General features: G+C 47.3%; 1 protein-coding gene across 1 annotated transcript in view; it reads left to right on the top strand.

The window, feature by feature from the left end:
• The window catches only part of Taok3 (TAO kinase 3), a 158,915-nt gene that overhangs the window by 58,342 nt on the left and 80,160 nt on the right, over positions 1 to 20,413 (top strand). The window contains exon 3 of the mRNA XM_032886277.1: positions 10,206 to 10,304. The gene's annotated coding sequence lies outside the window, so the exon portion shown is untranslated. The remainder of the gene's footprint in view (positions 1 to 10,205; positions 10,305 to 20,413) is intronic.

Here is a 20,413-nt window from a genome sequence, read left to right as displayed (position 1 = left end):
GTCCCAAGTACCAGCTGACTCCATGTCCAAAGCTACCAGGAGACACCTCTGTGTCCCCGAGCCCCACTTAGATCCACTCCCAACCGGGAATGCTGCTTATACATTGACTCATAAAGCACACACTTAAATATGTGGACTAATTTCAGTTTGCTCAGTGTGGTATCAAGCTCTACACACTTGAGAAGAAAGGAAGAGGAAAAAGTGGGACTGGGGACGGAGAAAAATTTCCTAAAACAGAAAAAGGGCAAAGGCTTGGTTTGTGTGTGGGCTGTTTTTGTTTTTATTTGGGGCTTTTGTTTGTGTGTTTGTGTTTCTTTCTCTTTACCACGAAGCAAGTGTACAGCAATCTTTTGAAAACTTAAGGAACCGGGCATAGTGGCACAGACCTGTAATGCCAGCCCTTGAGAGGCAGAGGCAGGTGGATTTCTATGACTTTAGACCAGCCTGGTCTATGTACTTAGTACCAGGCCAACCAGGGCTACATAGTGAGACCCTGTGTCCTCAAACAAACATGTGCATATATTGAGCAACTACTCCCCAAATTCCCCAAATTCTAGACTTGTATATGTATGTGTGTATATACATCCATACATACACAGACAGACAGACTGACTGACTGACCGACCGACCTGGGGCTAGAGAGGTGGTCCAACAATTAAGAGCTCATATAGCAGAGGACCCAGGTTCGATTCCCAGGACCCACATGGAACTTTAGAACCATCTGTAACTCCAGTCCTAGGGGATCCATGCCCTCTTTTGTTCTCTCCAAGCATCTAGTACACGTGTGATGCACAGCCCTACCTGTAGCAAAACGCTCGTGCACATAAAATAATAATTTCTAAAATTTTAAAAAAGGCCCCTAAATTTTATTACTAGTATCCTGTCATTTACTCATCTCACTCGTTGACCTGAGAAAATCGTGTTTAACATCCCAACTGCAGGGCTGGAGAGATGGCTCAGTGGTTAAGAGCACTGACTGCTCTTCCAGAGGTCCTGAGTTCAAATCCCAGCAACCACATGGTGGCTCACAGCCATCTGTAATAAAGTCCTAAAAAAAAAAAAAAAAAAAGTTAAAAAAAAAATCCCAACTGCGTACTCAAGGGGAAGAATACACTTAGCGTTCACTAAGAATCCAACTCCTCAGCCAGATCTTCCGTCCACGTCAGTGCAGCTGCTCCATCCTCCCCGTCTGGCCAGACTGCCCTAGTCTCACCCAGCTCCATCATTGACCGGGACCCCTGACCTTCGTTTCTTTGTGCTCTTCTCGGGTACCCATGTAGAGTTTTTAACTCCATCCAGCTAGAAACCCCCATCTTTCTCAGCAACAGGCTCTATCCCTCTCAGCTCTCGGTTTTCCCTTGCTGAATGAACTTCTCGCTGTCACCTGCTCCCTCAGCCCAGAGCTACCCAGGCCCCGTGTCTTCTGGGCTATACGCACTCTCCGTTCCTTACTGCGCTGCTCCCTGCTCAGTGCATTCAGACTCCCGGAGCCTCCTGCCCTCCCTGCCCCCATCTCCCGCTAGTCCAAACTAATCCTTACAGTAAACATTTTAACTGGGTCTTGCTGTAAAAGTGATGTGCAGACAATGAGAAAATATCATTAGCACAGGAAGGTAAAAAATAAATAAATAAATAAACCAGAAAACGCACACATGTTCACAACACCAGTGGCAGTCACTACTGAAGGTCGGTCTGTATCCTTCTGGTCTTTTCTGTAACATTGCAGCCTGCTAGACCCTCCTTCACCCGTGTCAGTACCTATCAGTCCACCCGAGTCCACCCTCCCTCTCCACTACACTGGAACCCGTAAGCACCCCTCCACTCTCACACCACGTGAGGTCAGCTTGTTAAAGGCTGTACAGATTAGTGGCCGTCCTAGCACCTGTCCTATTGCTTTGATACGACACCACTGCCAAGCACCTGCTAGAAAAAGAGTTTGTTCCAAGCTCACAGTTTCAAAGCCAGCGACTGTCACGCGGGAAGCCTGGCAGGCAAGTACAGATCACATCTTGATCCATAACCACGAGACAGAAAGACAGACACGAGATGGCATAAACCCTCCATGCCTGACCCCAGGAACACAGCTCCTTCATCAGGGCCACACCCCTAATCCTTCCCAAACAGTTTCAGGAACTCAGGACCAAGCACTCAGATGTATAAACCTGTGAGGGACATTCTTGTCCTAACCACCACAGTGACATCACCTGGTCCTTTTCATTCTGCTCCTGACTTATTTAACTACAATGGTGTCCGGCTTTATCATGTCATTGCCGACGATAAGATCCGTGCTTTTCCGTGGCTGAGTCATAGTCCCGTGCATAAGCAGCGCTTGCCTGAGCATTCATGGGGCAGGCACTTAGCTTGTTTCTCAGCTCCCTGTGAACAGCGCTCCAATCAGCAGGGACGGGATTTTCCCAGGAGCCTTCATACCTCTTGATGTAACGGTTGTATGTACATGTGTCCCCACCCACATTGTGCCCGGGAGGGTCTCTCTCTTACAGACCCCTCCCAGCCCTCTGCCACCTTTGTTTCTTTGATAACAGCCAGTCTTACTGAGGCGGTGACATCTCCTGGTGTTGATTTGCGTTTTCTCCATGGCTCCCAGGGCTGGGTAGTTTTAAACGTGCGTCCTGTACGTTTGCATGTCTGCTTTTGAAACTTGTTTATTTAATTAATCTGTTGGGCTTGCTTTTGGTCATTGGCTTGATTTATCGCGCATTTATCCATCCACTCAGCAAGCCTGCTCAGTAGCTTGCTACTGAGAACTCAGAGCGAGGCTCTCGGTTCTCTGTACCCCGAGACGCCCTGTCCTCCTGCACAGTACCTTGAACTTGTTCTGCGGATTTCGAGTTTCATACTGCAGGAACGAGGGTAGCAGATGCTACAATGTCTGCCTTTCATGTGTCTGGGCAGCGATGCTTCTCTAAGAATAGAAAACTTGGTGTGTCCAGTAAAGACACTGCAGTCTGTAACATGCATCTGTCTTGACGCTGAGCCCAAGGTGTTGTCAGAAGTGTCCGTCACCCTGCATGGCACCACAGTACCACGGTAGACACAGTGTCCAGTGTGCATTTCTCTGTTCAGGAGCCCAGCTACAGTGACGTCACGCCCTACTGTAAGGGTGACACCCGGCATAGTTAGCATTTGAGTTTGAACTAATCTCCGGTCACTGAATGCACAGAAACCTCCCTTTACTGTTGATAGACTTTTCTATGACCTATATAGTCCCATCCTGGCAGCATAGCCCACAGGTCAAGAAATTGGACATCAGAACTGGGAAGACAGCCCAGGGGTAGGGGCACTTGCTCTGCAGGCATGTGGACCGAGTTCAAATCCCCACCACACACATAAAATGCTGGTCGAAGCTGTGTACCTATCACCCCAGCATTGTGTGGTGGGGACAGGAGTGTCCCGAGAGTTTGCTGGCCAGTGAGACTGTGTCTCGAGGCCCCAGTGCAGAGAGTGACAAAGGCCACCTGACGTCCTGCACTGCCCCCTGCATGCAAGCTGCCCACCAACACATGCACCTGTGCACACGTGTTTGAGGTATCGGAGGACAGGCTGTCTCAGGGTATAGAGAGCCGAGAGCCTCACTCAGTGCTGGGCACACAGGCGACATTGAGTAGGCCTGCTGAGTGAAGGAATGAATTGTGATAATTCCAGCCAATGACCAAAAGCAGGCTTTAAGAAGGACTGGGGTTCTGTAAAAATTGGTGATAATGTATGTAGATGAATGTTAATCAGGTTTGAGGAACACTGGGTGCATTGTTATTACTGTATTTTGCAATCGCTTAAAGCATTTATCTTTTATGTTTGGTTCATATCATGTATTTGATAGCTAGATAGTTAAATATCATTAAGTCACATAGTTTGATCAAATCTGTTAGACTGATTTGGAATTTCTAAGGCCAGGTGAGAGCGCCATTTCTGTACTGGTCTTACTTTTTTAAAAAATTGTATTTATGTGAATGTGTCTGTGCAGCCCATGAGTGCAGTGCCCAGAGAGGCCAGAAGAGGGCATCAGATCCCAGAGAACTGGCGTGCCAGCCTTGACATGGGTACCGAAAACCAAGCCCAGGTCCTTTGCAGGGGCAGCATGTGCTCCTCTTCCCCTCTGACCCATCTCCCCAGCCCCCGGGTCTTGATTTAAGACCCACGTAGAGTAGCGTTTATTTTCTGAGCTAGATGCGGCATTGATCTCAAGTTTCTGGCGTTTCATCAAAAATAGCAGACAGTACACAGTTACTCAATATCCAAGTTGAGGGATCCAGGATGAAGGGATGGCTCAGTGGTTCCAGCACCCACACGGCAGTTCACGATCTGATCTTCTTCTGATCTCCATGGACAGTCGCCGCACACATGATACACAGACATACACACAAAACAAAAAATATGTAAAGTTATGAGCTCAAAGGAGCCTGGCTTCTCCCCTCTGTCTGCCAGCAAAATCACTCAGAACCACCAACAGTTTTGGTTTTCTTCTGCTTTTAAGACAGATGTAGACCTTAGTCTTACGGGACGCAAGGACTCTGTCATATAACAACGTCAGTTCACTCGGGAGTAGGCTAACGGTCATCTTTATTATGATAAATCAATAAACTCAGACACTTCTGCCACACGTGTGAGGCAGAGCTCAGGTGACTGCCGTGTCCCTTCCCAGCCCTCAAACGCTGTGACACATAAGCGCCCTGGGCTATCGGATCTTGGCCGTGTAAAAGCTAACTGTTGCCCAGCTTCTTTGTCTAAATGTAAGCGCCATAAAAGCAGCCCTCCTACCTCAGGCCACAGCGAGTGGTGCGGACAGGGGCAGCAGGCAGGGGCAGCAGGCAGGGGCAGCAGGCAGGGGCAGCAGCCAGGGGCAGCAGCCAGGCAGCAGCCAGGGGCAGCAGCCAGGGGCAGCAGCCAGGGGCAGCAGCCAGCAGACCAACTTTTCAGCACCATTCTTAGCTGACAATGCTTGTCAGGTCTGCGTGTAGGTTAGCGGTCAGCACGGGGGCGTGGCAACCCACACTGCACTAACTCCAACATCGAAAGAGCCCTGACTCCTATTTGGACTTCAGGTTTTACTGCTGTCCAATAATTAACAAATGACTCAGCCCAGCCTCTGAGGCCCCAGCCCAGCCTCTGAGGCCCCAGCCCAGCCTCTGAGACCCCAGCCCGGCCTCTGATGCCCCATTCTGCCCCCTGATGCCCCACCCTCCCTCGGATGCCTGACCCTCCGTCTGGCACCCAGGCCTCCAGTCTTCTAAAGCCCTGGCCCACCAGAGCAAGCAGTGAGTAACAGCTATTTTTAAGAGACAGCTTCAATATGGACCCCGAGTTGCTGGTCTCCCTCAGGGTCCTCTAGCCACATCCCCACGTTTTCCCTTACGCTGTGTTAATGAGGATCCCAGGACCTTGTATGCACTTGGCAAGTGCTTTGGCTGCCCAACCCCAAGCCCTCTTGGCATACATTTGTGTGAGAATTTTATGTTCTTTTTAAAATGTTTATTTTAAATTATTTATAAGGGTGCATTATTTAATTATTAAATTGTTTATGTATCTGCATTGAATGTGTATATGTGGAAGCCATGTGATCCTTGGAGCTAGAGTTAGAGCCAGTTGCAAACCACCTGACATGGGCGCTGAAAACCAAACCCAGGTCCTCTGCGGGAGTAGTACCTGCCCTTAACCATTGAGCCACCTCTCTGGCCCTCTACTCTTTTCTTAAAGGTGCCCCCCAATATCTCCACTCTGTGGGCTGAAGTACCGAGTACAAGTATATACCAAATGTTAGGAGATCCTTGGGAGGCCACAGGACACAGGAACCCAATCTCATGGGACACTAAAATTTTCTGGGTTGCCCTCCAAAACATAGCAACTTGAGTTGCATGGAGGTTTGACCTGGGCATGTGGCTCGGGGGAAGCTCTCTGGGCTGGGAAATGAGGAATTTTGGAGTTTAGTTTGGGGAAAATACCTCTCTGCAGGTTTGCGGTAACAGTTAAGTTCCTGAGACTCAGAATGTCCAAGGAACAAAGGAGGGGAGGGGAGGGGAAGGAGGAAGAGGAAGAGGAGAAGGGGGAGGAGATGAGGGAGGAAGAGGAGAAGGAAGGTAGGTGCTTTGCCAGCATGAAGCTTTCTGCTCTTCTTCCCTTCCTTGATGCTGAAGTACTGTGGGGTTTTGGCTTCGCTGGCTCCTGGTTTGTCCAGGAAGTGGTCTGATTAAAATGGTGAAGCAGTAGAGAGCTTCAGGAAGCCATCCCCCTCATTTTAAGAAGGGAGTCATAGAGACCCTGTGCGTCTAGTCTCCATTTCTGGGGTCACAGAGACGGTGAGTCTAGCCTCCACTTCTCTGCCTTTTCTTTTCCACAAGGTCTGAGCAAGTCCATGGCTCTCCCCGTTGTTGGAAGGTTTCCATCTCTGAGGGACAAGAGTAAACGGTGTTATTCCAGTTGCTGTCGCTGACGCGAGCTAAGCTAGCTGAATAGTTTGGTTGGTCCAAGGGCCCAAGACCTGAAAGGCAACATTCTTGGCACATTTCTCAGCCATTGCTGTCCACGTGACATTCACGGTCCCAGAGGCTGAGATGGGAAGACAATTTTATGCACGTCACTTTGGCAAATGCTCAGAGTGAAATCCTCTCAGGGTGAGATATCCCCAGTTGTGTTTGGAGAGGAGGGTGGGTCTGAATTCTCGTGCTTGGTTGGACGAGAGGAGACTGACACAGGGCTTCCTGGATGGCTGTTTACCGAGGCCAGAGAGCCCAGCTAGTCTAGCCCTGGGTACATGCTCCAGAGAGCCCAGCTAGTTTACCTCCTCCAAAGAAACAAAAGCAGACATCCACTCAGAAATGTGGGCACCTATGACTGCATTATTTACAGCAGCTGACAGGTAGACGCGCCCCCACATGTCAGTCAGCTAAGCCGTTTGCAGGCAACCCGTGGTATGCTCTCATAATGGAATGTTATTGTCCCAGACAGGAGATACCAATTCATGCTACATGCTGGCCTATACCACATGAAAGGAACCAGCCCCGAAAGAACACATGTTGTATGACACATGTTTTATGAGGCTGTTCTCGAGAACTGTCAGAATCAGGAAATGGAAGGAGACAAAAGCTAGGTAGTGTGTTTGCCCAGGGTGGAGGGCGAGAGGGCAAAGGCCGCAAGTTTCTCCTGCTGTGAAAGTGATCGAAGGACTGTATTGCGGTGGGTGCACATCACCCGGGAAAACACTGAAACCCACTGAGCTTCCCAGTTATGGAAGCAGATTAGATATGGGAGTTACAGTTCAATACAGCAGTTGTTTAAAGTGAGAACTTGGGGACACAATTCAACTAAGAAATGGACTCAAACGTGTGCCTCACTCCGGGGACATGCTGGATACTCCAGACTGTGTTTATCTGTTTATTTAGAGCTGAAGCAAAGAGTTAAAATTATAGACTGGGTCTAGGGAGGTGGCTCAGTCAGTAAAGGGCACGTGTGTACCTACAGAAAAGGCCAGGAGTGGTAGTGTGTGCGTGTAACCCCATTGTACTGGGAGGAAGACAGAGGATCCATGGAGTTCACTGGCCGGCCGGCCATGCCTCATCCTTGAGCCCCAGGGTCAGTGAGAAACCCTGTCTCAACAGATAGGTAGGTAGGTAGGTAGGTAGGTAGGTAGGTAGGTAGATTAGATAGATGATAGATAGAGAGATAGATGATAGAGAGATAGATGATAGATAGGGAGATAGATAGATAGATAGATAGATAGATAGATAGATAGATAGATAGATAGATAGATAGATAGATGATAAATAGATGAGAGATAAATGATAGATAGATAGATAGGGAGATAGGGAGATAGATAGGGAGATAGAGATAGATGATAGACACATACATACAGTTACATAGATACATACATATATATACACATAGATAAATAGACCGATGCATATTTACATATGTACGTACATACATACATACATACATACATACATACATACATACATACATACATACATAGATGGGAAGTGATTGAGACCTGACAATGACTTCTGACCTTTGCATGCATGTGCACACACATGTGCACACACTCACATTAGTTCATTCACTAGCTTGCACACAATGCCTTTGGGAATATCTTAGTTCCTAGCGGCTGTCATCAGACCAGATTAGTAGGAGGGTATCGTAGCCATGGAGTTCCCGATGGTTCAGTGACTAAGTGAAATCTGGTACCGAAGCAGGCAGGCACTAGCTAATGTAGAACAAGCCACAGAAAGGGTCAGAGGGAATAGCCGGGCAGTGCTGACCCAGGCCTTGAATCTCAGCAGCTCTCAAGAGGCAGAGGCAGGAGGATCTATAAGTTTGAGGTCAGCCTGTTCTACACAGAGAGTTCCGGGTCACTGAAGGCTACACAGAGAAACTGCATCTCAAAAAACAACCAAAAACAGAATCAGAGTGTTATCAGAATGGGAATCGTGAATAACTGAGTGCAGGCTCAAGAGGAAACTTGGGATGTCTCAGGGAGGAAGTTGAGACATTGCTTCTAGTTGTTTACTTTAATTCCTGCAAGGCCCCGGGCCAGCCATGGTGGTTCACAACTTTAATCTTAGCACTCAGGATACAGAGACAGACAGATCTCTGCTAGTTTGAAGCCAGCCTGATCTGCATAGGGAGCTCCAGGCCAGTTAGGGCTACACAGTGAGACCTGCCCCCCATGTCAATAAAACAAAACCATACTCCAAGGCTGGGGAGATGGCTCAGTGGGTAAAGCGTTTCTCACACAAGTATGAGGACATGAATTCGGACCCCCAGAACCAAGCACTGTAAAGCCTCGGTCTCCGGTGATGGAGAGCTTATTGTGAGTGACTGGGTCCGTCCTCTGAGACGGACCCTGAGCGGTCGGTAGGCAGTCTCTGAGGACAGTGCGATTGAGATGGCCTAGAAAAGAGTTTGAAGATGAGATTGTATGCTGGTGTCGGCCACATATCAACAGTCCAGGCATGAAAAAGCAAATGTGGCCATTGAGAAAGGAAAGCCAGTTGCTACCAGGAGTTATGAATGCTGTGTGTAAGTCTTTGTGGCAGATCGGGATGCGTGTGGAGGCCAGAGGGCAACCGTGGGTGTCATTCCACACTGCTGACAACCTTGTTATTGAGTCCCTCACTGACTGAGGGCTCACCAGTTCAACTAGGCTGGCTGGCCAGCAACTCCCAGGCATCCACCTGCCTCCACCTCTTCCTCAGCAATAGCAGTAAAAACCTACCATCACATCCAGATTTATTTTGGTTTTTTGTTTGTTTGTTTTGTTTTTTGTTTTTAATGCATGTACTAAGGCGACGATCTCTCCATCCCCTGAGTTGGGAATTTTTTTTAAAAAGTCTCTAATCTGTATCTACATTGGTCTCACAGTCATGTATTACTGCTTTAATAATTTAAAACTAATAGTTAACATGGAAATGTGGGAGATTGGTTACGGCGAGCCTGGAAAAGGAGGAGCTTGGAACAGTGTATCTCACAACTGTGGGAGAAGGAACTGAGGTCACTGAGAGTCGGTGACATTGATCACCATATGCTGCCCGGTTAGCGTCACACACGGAGCATAGGGTTTCTTGTTCTTCTCTTCTCAGGTTTATTTATTTGTCATGTTTTTTTCTTTCCTTTTCCTTTCTTTGAGATTTATTTCCTCTTATTTTATGTGTATTTGCATGTCTGTATGCTATGTGTGTGCAGTGCACATGGAGACCCCTGAAGCTGGGGTAAGAGATGGCTTTGAGCTACCGCGTGGGTGCCAGGAACCACTCTGGAGCCCTGTGGAAGGGCAAAGCACTCCTAATGGCTGAGCCATGTCTTATAGCAGCTGGTGGGTAGTTTGAGTTACGTGGAATGACTACAGACCTGTGGCCCCCTCCTCGTCGATTCTGAGTCTACAGACGTGTTCATCTCCTGGGAATACCAGAAGCCCACGGTGAATGTAGGATCTTACGTTTATCATCCGTGCATGACAATGAATGCCTCATATTATTTTGTGAATATTCAATTATTTGTCAGTATTCAGTACTGCACCATAAGTTGTTGCTTTGACTTTAGCAAGAGATAGAAGTCACATCAGGTTGCACAGTCGGGCCTCCTACTCCTGGGCCCCACCCTGCAGAGTCGCTGGGACCACAACTGTGGGCTGCCACATTGAGCTCCTTTCCCCTCTCTGCCCCCCTGTAGTTATAGCTCTTACCCTCTGTCCACAGGCGCGTCCTAAGTGCGGGAGACCGGGACTGTAAGTGAGGAGACACTGCTGCTACAATGCCCCTGAGCCGTGCTGTGGGGTTTGAGCCAAGCATCCAAAGGTACCGTGCAAGGCTCCCTGACGCAGCTTCCTCCTGTAATACAGGAACAAGTTGTGTTTTCTGGGCTTTCTGTGTGAGATTTTACTACTCCGTAAGACTATAACAGGTGTATAAACACATAAGTAAGAAAGTGTAGTGCATAACAGGGATGGAGAGGTGGCTGGGAGGTTAAGAACATGCACTGTTCTTGGAGAAGACCTGAGTTCTGGTCCCAGCACTCACATAGGACAGCTCCCGACCGCCCGTAACTCCAACTGCAGGAGGCTTGGTGCCCTCTTCCGGCCTGCACTGGCACTGCACCCACACAGACAAACTCACATAGACACACATGCACATACACAACTTACAAAATGAAATAAATGGTTTTAAAATGTTATATTATTAAAAGTGTGGGGTTTTCAGGCCTAAGGAGATGGCTCAGTTGACATATTGTTTGCATTACAAACATGAAGTCCTCACTTTGATTCCCCCAGAACATAAAAAGCCGGGTGTGGTAGCGTGGACCTGTAACCCAGCACTGTGGAGATAGACGGAGGCTCCCTGGGGCTCACTAGGCAGCCAGCCTCGCCGAACTGAGGAGTCTGGATTCAGCACGAGACTGTCTCAAAAGTACGATGGAGAAGCAGTTGAGGAAAAGACCTTTGCTTCACCTCCGGCTTCTACATGTGCATAGGTAGCCGAGCACGTGCCCACACACACACACACACACACACACACACACACACACACACACACACGCAAAATTTCTTTAGATTCTCCACATTCTCTGTCAGAAATCACCACAGAGTCACTTGGCGACAAGAAATAGCTTGCCGATGTTCCTTTTCCAGGAAAACACACATGCACACACACGCATTTATACATACAGAGAGACTGCCCCATTTTTATTGTAGTTAGATTTCAGGTTATGAATTTTGTAGCTGGTTTCTATATTAAAGTTTATGTCTGTATTGAAATATCTCAAATAGTAAACTCATATGGAGAAAAGGTCTGTTTGACTCACAGTTTGGGGATCTCAGTCCACGATATGTGACTCTTTTGATGAGGCAGGAGTGTGTGGCCAAGCCAAACTGTTCCCTCCGTCCCCAAGGAGCAAGAGAAAAATGAGAGAGAGCTGAAGCTCTGCAATGCTCATTGGAGCATGAACCATTGACCCAGAGGCCTCCCGAGGGGCTCCGCCCCTCCCAGGCTCCCCTGTGCCCCGTAGCAGCAGCCCATGAGCCTTTGCCCCAGGGCAGATATATAAAAGAAGGACATTAAACATTATCTGAGATCCAGATCGTACTTCAGATACAACACAAGTGGCAAAGAGAGCCCTGCCTGTCGGTCAAGGAGCCATGACTTCTGTCTCCACTGCATGCCTGTGCGTGCTCCACCTGCTGACTCAGCACATCTTATGCCAAAACCAAGAGAGAATGCGGTGCAGTGTGTGAGGCGAGGCAGGCCAGTTCCCAAAAGTGGGTGGGTAAACAACAGAGAGACCCATCCTCAAATGAGGTAGAAGGCAAGGAACTATACCCACAGTGGTCCTCTGACTTCTACACGTGCTCTGTGGCTTGTGCATATCCATACCCACACGCCAGTGCACACCCGTTCTTCACCCCCCACACACACACACTCATAAAATAAAAATAATTTTAATTTTTTAAGGAAAACCTTTGTATGAACCCCTAGAGAGCTTTGCCAGAAGCCCATATTTTATAGTAAAATACATAATTTTTTTATTATTCAGCCAATGTGGTGAATGAAGTTAAGATGTCTTGTCTCTTTAATTTCTAATTCTCTGATTACTTGTGAAGTCACATACATTTCCTGTCCTCTGTGACCTCTGTGTCCAGATGACGACAGCCCCTCTGCTGCCCAGAGCCCTCCTTCCTGGTCCTTGTCACACATACCCACTGTCCACGCAGCCGGCACTGACGGGCATGTAGATTGCTATAAAGCAAGGCTGCTGAGACGGCTGGCGTACAGGGCTCTGCGTGGATTAGTCGTCTGTAGAAGAATGTCTACACCCTATGGAAGGTTTGGGTTTTTAAGAAACTATCGAAGTATTTTTCCTAAAGCACATACCATTTTATAACACACACACACACACTCACACACATACGCACACACTCACAATCACATACATACACATACTCATGCATGCACTCACACACACACACTCACATACAGACACACACTCACACATACACTCATACACACATACACTCATACACACACACTCACACATGCACACTCACACATGCACACACTCACACACACAGACATACACATTCACACACACACACTTACATACACACACATTCACACATGCACACACACAGACACACACATTTACACATGCACACACTCACACACACATAGACACACATACATATGCACACACTCATACACACTCACACATACGCACACACAATCACATACATACACATACTCATGCACACACTCACACGCACACTTACACATGCACACTCACACACTCACTCACACACTCATACACACACACTCACACATGCACGCTCACACATACACACACATTCACACACACTTACATACACACACATTTACACATGCACACACTCACACACACAGACACACATACATATGCACACACTCATACACACTCACACACACTCACACACACACACACACACACCCTGCATCGTCTCTAGGCCCCAGCTGCTCCATCCTCATTATGCCTGGTCTGATGAGGTTTTCCGTGTTAGCCGCTTCAGTGAGTGTGAGGCAGCATCTCATGGGTCAGGTTGTGAGTCTCTGAGGAGTTACTGCTAAACTTCTCTCATTGGCCACTTAGACGTCTTCCTTGGTAAGAGGCTCACTCAAATCCTTCACCCATTTTTTTTTTTAAATGAACTGCAGGGGCTGGAGAGATGCTTCAAAAGTTAAGAGCGCTGGCTGCCCTTGCAGAAGACCTGGGTTCAGGTCCCAGCGGCCACATGCTTGCTCACAACCACCTGTAACTCTAGCTCCCGGGGATCCAACGCCCTCTTCTGGCCTCTTCAGGCACCATGTGTGACCATGGTACACAGACACACATACAGGCAAAGCACCCATGCACATAAAACAAAATAAAAAATAAAAATTGAATTGCTAGTGGGTTTTGAGAGGTCTTTATGATTTTGTTTCACAGGTGAGGTATGTTTTTGCGCAGGTTTTTATGCGGTGTTGCCTGTCCCTGCATGCTGTCTTCAGAACAGCAGACATGTCCAATTTGGATGACGTCCAGTGTACATTCCACTTTCTGGGGACCGCACCTTTGTCTCTGACCTGAGGGCAGTGCAGCCTTCATTTCTGTTTTGGGTGATGACACTTTTACTCTTTGCTGGGGCAGTAATGTAGACTGGATTGGTTTCTCCCTCATTTATGGGCTGGAGTTGCTGGTAAAGGCCAGGTGTTTATTTGTGAGGAAAATCTTATATTTCAGTTTTTAAAATATGCTGTTATATTTATTTATTCTATGTGTGTTTCTGCACCAGCATGCCTCAGGGCATGTGCGGAGGTCAGAGGGCACCAGCATGCCTCAGGGCATATGTGGGAGGTCAGAGGTCAACTTCCTGACTTGTTTCTCTTCCACCATGTGACTTGGAGGGATTGACCTCACATCTAATGGCAAGCACCCGTGTACACTGAGCCATCGCACCAGCCCAGATTTCAGTTATGTCACTGTCATATTCAGATAATTTCTTTCTTGGCCAAACAGCGATGATCTGTGTCTTCTGAAGTAGTCAACCATTTCTTCCAAGTCCTTTCTTCGTACAACGTTGTTCCTGGCTACCCGGGTGCCAGCAAAGTTGTGCAGGTGTCCTCTCTCTCCTTCCTGATTAGCTGTGTGTTTCTTCTGTCTTTTTTTTTTTAATTAACAAATCAGTTGGATTGAGATTGATAAAATCTGTTCTTTCACTAAAAAAACCTTCACTGTCATGGTTATTTTTCATTTTTTCTATCTTTTTTATTTCAGTGATGTTTCTCTTGTTTTATTTCCTTTTTCTAGTGACATAATGTTTTTAATTGCATTTTTAACCTACACTTTAAATGTTATCCCTTTTCCTGGTTATCCCTCCAGAAACCCACTATCCCACCCCCACCCCTATCCCATTTCTATGAGGGTGCTCCCTCACCCACCCACCCACTCCCTCTCGCCTCCCCACCCTGACATTCCCCTACCCTGGGACATGGAACCTTGACAGGACCAAGGGCCTCTCCTCCCATTGATGCCTGACAAGCCATCCTCTGCTACATATGCGGCTGGAGCCATAGGTCCATCCCTGTGTTCTCTTGGGATGGTGGCTTCATCCCTGGGAGCTCTGGGTGGGGAGGGGTGTCTGGTTGGTTGATACTGTATTCTTCTTATGGGGTTGCAAACCCCTTCAGCTACTTCAGTCCTTTCTCTAACTCCTCCACTGGGGACCCTGTTCTCAATTCAGTGGTTGGCTGCAAGCATCCACCTCTGTATCTGTCATGCTCTGGCAGAGCCTCTCAGGAGACAGCTATATGAGGCTCCTGTCAGCAAGCACTTCTTGGCACCCACAATATTATCTGGGTTTGGTGGCTGTGTGTATATGGGATGCATCCCCAGTGGGGCAGTCTCTGGACGGTCTTTCAGTCTCTGCTCCACACTTTGTCTCCATATTTCCTCCTGTGAGTATTTTTGTTCCCCCTTCTAAGAAAGAATGAAACATCCACACTTTGGTCTTCCTTCTTCTTGAGTTTCATGTGATTTGTAAATTGTATCTTGGATATTCCAAGCCTTTGGGCTAACATCCACTTATCAGTAAGTGCATACCATGAGTGTTTTTTTTTGTGACTGGGTTACCTCCCTCAGGATGATATTTTCTAGTTCCATCCATTTGCCTATGAATTTCATGAAGTCATTGTTTTGATAGATGAGTAGTACTCCATTGTGTAGATGTACCACATTTTCTGTATCCATTCCTCTGTTGAGGGACATCTGGGTTCTTTCCAGCTTCTGGCTATAATAAATAAGGCTGCTATGAACATAGTGGAGCATGTGTCTTTGTTATATGTTGAAGCATCTTTTGGGTATATGCCCAGGAGAGGTATATCTGGGTCCTCAGGTAGTGCAATGTCCAAATTTCTGAGGAACCTCCAGACTGATTTCCAGAGTGGTTGTACCAGCTTGCAATCCCACCAACAATGGAGGAGTGTTCCTCTTTCTCCACATCCTTGCCAGCATCTGCTGTCACCTGAGTTTTTGATCTTAGCCATTCTGACTGGCGTGAGGTGGAATCTCAGGGTTGTTTTGATTTGCATTTCCCTGATAACTAAGAAAGGATGTTGAACATTGCTTTTAGGAGCTTGGTGTTTCTCTTTTAATCTTCATTATTTCCTCTGCTCATTTACAAAAAAAAAAAAAAAAAAAAAAAAAGGGACTTTTTAAGGAGATAAACACACAGTGCAAGCTGAGGTCAGTGACCTAAGCGCTCTCCTTATTATCCCTGCCTTGTATTTCCCTGTAAGTCAGGCAGAGTGATGTGGTTTCGATGCATCCTGCCTGCCTTTGCTTTCCCCTTTACATTGATTGCTTTTCTTTTGGGTCAGAGTCCTCACTGTAGCCCAGGCTGGTGTCAAACTCACAATGCCTCACCCCCACCTGGCGTGTACGCCACCTCCTTTCCGGAGCTTGGCACTCAGGTCACAGGCCACTCCCCCTGCCCCGCCCCTCCCATGCCCCGCCCCTCCCCACCCAGTTGCTCACATTTTTAATCCACTCAAAGTGGGTTGTTTTGCCTCTCTTCATTTGCTCTTCAACCCACGGATTATTTTTCCAAGATTTTTTTTTTAATGTGTTTGGGTGTTTTGCCTGCTTGTGTACCTGGGTGCCATATCTGTGCCTGGTACTCACAGAGGTCAGGGAAGGGCATCAGATCCCCCTGGAACTGGAGTCACGAATGGGTGTAAGTCGTCATGTGGGTTCGGGAAACTGAACAGAGGTCCTCTGGAAGAGCAGCCAGTGCTTTTAACCACCGAGCCATCTCTCCAGCCCCATAATTGTCTTTTAAAACTTACTTTAATAGAGTATATTTATTCTTTGACAGATTGAAACATTTAAACAAGGCATCTTAACCTATACACCCCCATTAAGTTAGCGTTTAATGACATATTATAAGGCCCTGCTCAGAGGAACACGACACTTGGTATCATCATGTTCTCCATTGGATCCATACCGTACATTATCAATATCATCAGTGCCCTCCCTGTCAGTAGTAACCTGCTTTAAAGTGTGCTCATGGTAACAGTGAGTTCTGTTCACTCTGGAGCAGGCTGATGTCCTCATGTTCCTTGACGCTCAGCATCTGTCTTCCTGTTTGAAGCACGTAGCACGCAGGTCTGACTTGGAATACCCTCTCAGCCCAGCCATAACACACTCCAGTTTCTCCTCCTCCAACCGTTGAGCTGTCACCTCCCGCTGCCTTGCGAGGTTGGTGTGAATGGTCGACTGTCCACTAAACACATTTACACAGTGGGAACCTCACGAATCTCACTGCCCAGCTCCCACGTTCGCTCCCTTCGATCCTTTGCACAGGCCTGCACCTCTCTCTCGTGGTTCCCCCGAGGGACTCTCGTCAGCATCCCCTCAGTCTGAGCAGCGAGGCCACGCATTCCCTCAGCTTGGAATGCACCTGCCTTCCCTCTTCAAGGTATTTTCATTGGCTGTAGAGTTTTGAGTTTGGTTTTCTTTCTTTCTTTCTTTCTTTCTTTCTTTCTTTCTTTCTTTCTTTCTTTTGGCACTTTAAGAAAGGCGTTCTATCGTCTTCGCGATTATAATATTTATGACCAGGAGTCTGCTGGGTCTTCTGTCTCCCTTGTCCTGCTTCCTTTACAAAGAATATCTCCATTGTCCCTGGACTGTTTGTCTCGCTCCTCTGTTGCTGTGATAAAAAATCCTGACAAAAGGCAACTCCAGTAGACCCAACCCATTCTGGCCACACTTCAAGGCTGCCGCCTGTAGGGGGCAGGAAAGTCAAGAACCAGGGATGAATGAGTGCTCGTGCTTAGCTCACATCCAGCCTAGGGAATGGTTCTGCCCACAGTGGGCAGGTCCTCACGCTTTGATTAATGATAATCCCTACAGGAATGCCTCAGCGCCCCATCTCCCAGGCGATTCTGGAACCTATCACATTGACAGTAGGGATCAGCCATCACTCTACCTTTCTGACTTTATCATAATTTGTTTTTAATATTTATTTCTATATGTATATGTATGGGGGTTGCCTCTCTGGATCTGTCTTAACATATCCTATTTCTCCTTTACACATGCCTGCTAGTCATACACAGGCTGCTCGAAGGTGTCCCTGACTGAGTGACACTCAGCTGTGTTTGCTTTCTTCCTTCTTTCCTTCCTTCCTTCCCTCCTTCCTTCCTTCCCTCCTTCCTTCCATTCATCTTTCTTCTATTTTCTATTTGACTTTCATATATTCATTCAAAAACACTCACTAATATTTTTTCCACATCACATCCCATACAACATGTTTTCACCCCAGACACTGTGTTGTTCTTTGCCGACGCAGGCTGAGTTTGAGTCTCTTACAGCCTGTCCACCTCCGAGTTCCTTACGTGCTCCTTACTCCCTCAGACTTTAGACACGTGGGCTCCAGTCACGTGTTTACTGCCCTTGCACTGTCTCAAGTTCAAGGCCAGCTTGGGCTAGAGTGAGTCAACTCAGGTGGCCCTGTCCTGGGCTGACATGGCTTCCTCACTGCCAGGATACAGTAGGGACTTGAGGAGAAGCTGTTGTGGATCCCCAAACCCTTTGGACAGCTCCTCTCTGTTCCAGCTGTGCCCGGAACTCTTAGCCACCAGAGTCACTCAGACTCTTAACGGTTCTCGCTCCCTATCTCAGGGTCCACCCTCCCCCACCTGCACCGCCCTGTGCCCATCCCTGGGCGGACCCCGGGGCCCCTCCTATGCCGGGGTCTTCGCCTGCCAGCCACCGCCTTCAGTGCCGTCCTACGGTGTGTCGTCTGATGCTTTGATTGTTTCGATGACAGAAAATAAACAGATCAAGTGCCCGTTTCTCCATCTTGGCTAGAACCAGAAATCTCCTCGTTCTATTTTTGAGCTTATTAATTATGGGTAGTCAAGCTTATTGATTTAGCGCACGGCGTCTGCTCTGCCGTGGTGCTTAGTAATTAAATGTTCACTCGTCATTTATTTTGGGAGGATTTTTTAGGATCTCTCTTTCTCCTCTCTCTCTCTCTCTCTCTCTCTCTCTCTCTCTAACATTTAAACATCTCTTTCCTTTTTTTTTGAACATTTAAACATCTATTTCTTTAAATAATCATTTTGGTCTATGATATGACAGACTAATCTCTGTTTTCTCAAAAAAATAAAATAAAATAAAATAAAATGATTGTTAGTAAGTTAGCTCACTCCTAACTGAAGCCAGAGTATTCAGAAATTCAAAATGCACTTCAGCAATTGACGTTCAGTACTAGAGCTTCGTTTTTCCGAGAGGGAGTCTCCTGTCCTCCCCGTCATGCGTGGTCTCCCTGGTTTACTCTAGGACTCCCTCTGTCCTCGGAACAAGTGAGACCCACAGTGGGCCGCCCTCTGTGCCCCCAGCTGCCCCGCTGACGGCTGCCTCCATTTAAGACACTTTCCCGACAGTATTGACTGTGGCCTTTCTACTCTCGTCAGTATCTGCAGATCAGCAGGACAGCTGCCCAGGACGGCAGGTGCGGTGTAGACGGGCAGACCCCGCCTCCTGTGTTGCGCCTTCGGTGGCACCCTGTTCTGCGTGGCAAAAAGGCCAGACTTCTTAACGTTGTTTCAAAGGCTTTTTGTGGTTTTCCTTGGCTTGAGACCGGCTTCGTTGTTTGTACTCCCCACTCTCCCACACATCCATATTAAATGAACTACATTTATTTTCCCTAAGAAGGCATGGCTTTTGATTTGTAAGTTTAAAAAAAAAAATAGGCCAGATCAGTCTTCTATACCCTTATGTTGAGAGACATTTCCCTTCCATTTGTAACAACGGTCTGAACTCTTTTCTTTTGGGGTCCATTGATCCATTTGACAGAAAGTCCTGATAAAGACAGAGGAGCACACAGGTTCTGATCCTAATACAGTGCCGTGGCAATCCTGAGCATGCCCTACACACTTAATAAATGAAGGGATGAGGCTAGCCAGTGGCTGGATGACTAGGTGGTCACCTACATATGCTAATGACTCAAGGAAATTGGGTGCATGAAGCTACTCGCTCTGTCACCCAAGGCCATCACGTGACAAGAGGAAATACATCTACCAAACCTGTCACTTTTGTTTCTTTAGCTGATGACTTTTTAACATTCTAGAATATCATATTTTGAAGAAAATTATATTTATTGACTAATTGCTAAATGTGTAACCTGGTTAGCTAGGGGGTCAGGAAGGAAACACAGTCTGTACTATAATTAGCTCAAACACAAGTAAGTGTGTATAAGTGTGTGTGTGTGTGTGTGTGTGTGTCTGTGTGCATGCGCGTACACACACAGCAGAGACTATTTAAAACTTTTAAAAAAGAGGAAAAACAACATCCTAGTATTTTTCAAAAATTAAGGGAAAGAATAAAATCAACACAATGAATTCATGTACCAACTGGTAGGTCAATGCACAAACGAGTCAAAGGGCATCCTGCTAACTCCTGGGAGCTTGGACTATTCAGAGTGGGTATGTGTGGTGTGGTCTCTGGTTAATTGTCCAGTCACGTGAGCTCCTGGTTGCAAGAAAACATCACATGCCAGCCAGCCAGACCCAGAACTTTCTGTCATAAGATCCACTCACTGGAGCATAGGCGGTTACAAGATCCACTCACACTGGAGTGTAGACCGATACTTTATTCCTTTTTTTTTCTTTTTGAGACAGAGTTTTGTGAAGCTCACACTGCCCTCAACCTCACTGTATAACCAAGGGTGACTGAGCTCACAGTTCACCAACTTCCACGAAGCACATGCTGGGACTACGGGCACACACCAGCACGCCCGGCCTTTTCTTCCCCTCTATGGCTGTTGTATTCCATTGTGTGCGTAGACCACATTTTCTCTACTCACCAGTTACCAGGCATGGGTTATATCTGCATCCGACAA

The sequence above is a fragment of the Rattus rattus genome, chromosome 16 (assembly GCF_011064425.1).
Source record: "Rattus rattus isolate New Zealand chromosome 16, Rrattus_CSIRO_v1, whole genome shotgun sequence".
NCBI lineage: Eukaryota > Metazoa > Chordata > Mammalia > Rodentia > Muridae > Rattus > Rattus rattus.
The sequence above is the reverse complement of the archived record's forward strand: the minus strand, read 5'-3'. Positions and strand labels throughout refer to the sequence as shown.